This window comes from Euprymna scolopes, chromosome 22, assembly GCF_053919585.1.
Source record: "Euprymna scolopes isolate OS-2025 chromosome 22, ASM5391958v1, whole genome shotgun sequence".
Lineage (NCBI taxonomy): Eukaryota > Metazoa > Mollusca > Cephalopoda > Sepiida > Sepiolidae > Euprymna > Euprymna scolopes.
Window position 1 is genome coordinate 28,182,119 of NC_136503.1, and position 907 is coordinate 28,183,025.

Genomic DNA, 907 nt, shown 5'->3' on the forward strand with positions numbered 1-907 from the left:
ACAATAGCAAATTCAAATGAAATGAATGTTCCGGGTGAGGATCGAGCGCAAAACCTCCGCATATCTTTTACCATTAACTAGCTTTCTATAAGTACGGTGGGCTAACCGATTTCGTCACCGGAGCTGCTACTTCCGGTCACAATTGCATTAATATTGAGAATTTTTTTTATTACGAAACAGTTATAATTCAATTAACACATCATACTCTTTAATATAAACAAAATATATAGAAATACGTAATTATAAATTTTACATTGAAAATGTTTCATTGCATTGAAATTCAGAACAAAAATCTAATCCTAAATGATTGTAAAATCTTCTGTTTCAACAGTAGCAAATTCAAATAAAACGATCACTTCGGGTGAGAATCGAACTCACAACCTCCGCATATCTTTTACCATTAATCAACTGTTTATAAGTACGGCGCACTAATCGATTGCGCTACCGAAGCTCTTACTTTTGTGCACAATTGCATTAATATTGAGGTGTTTTTATGACGATACAGTTAAAAATGTACACACCATACTCTGTAATATAACCAAAATAAATCGAAATACGTAATTACAAAAGTTTACATTGAAAATGTTGACTTGCATTGCAATTAAAATCTTTCAAATTTAGAAAAAAAAAATCTCATCTATATATTAATTCGATAGCGTGTATGTTATTTTCTGTGTCACGTTTACATTCGGATCGTTTAATTTTTATGTACTTCCATTTCTTATAATAAATAATTTTACCAAGACTTCTTCATAAGTTTTGGTTTTTGTTGCGATTATAGCTGATGTCACTCAAGTCATTTAATTTTTTTAATAAATAATTTTTCTTAGAATTTATCATAATTTTGATTCTGGTTTCGATTATAGTTGATGGCCATTATTTTTTTTATAAATAATTTTACCAAGAA

General features: G+C 29.0%; 1 non-coding gene across 1 annotated transcript; it reads right to left on the minus strand.

Moving 5' to 3' along the window:
- Positions 1-353: 353 nt before the first annotated feature.
- Trnai-uau (transfer RNA isoleucine (anticodon UAU)) lies at positions 354-451 on the minus strand. The gene is made up of 2 exons: positions 414-451; positions 354-389 (listed from the first exon to the last, which is right to left on the minus strand). It is a non-coding gene; the product is annotated as a tRNA-Ile (tRNA).
- Positions 452-907: the final 456 nt, after the last annotated feature.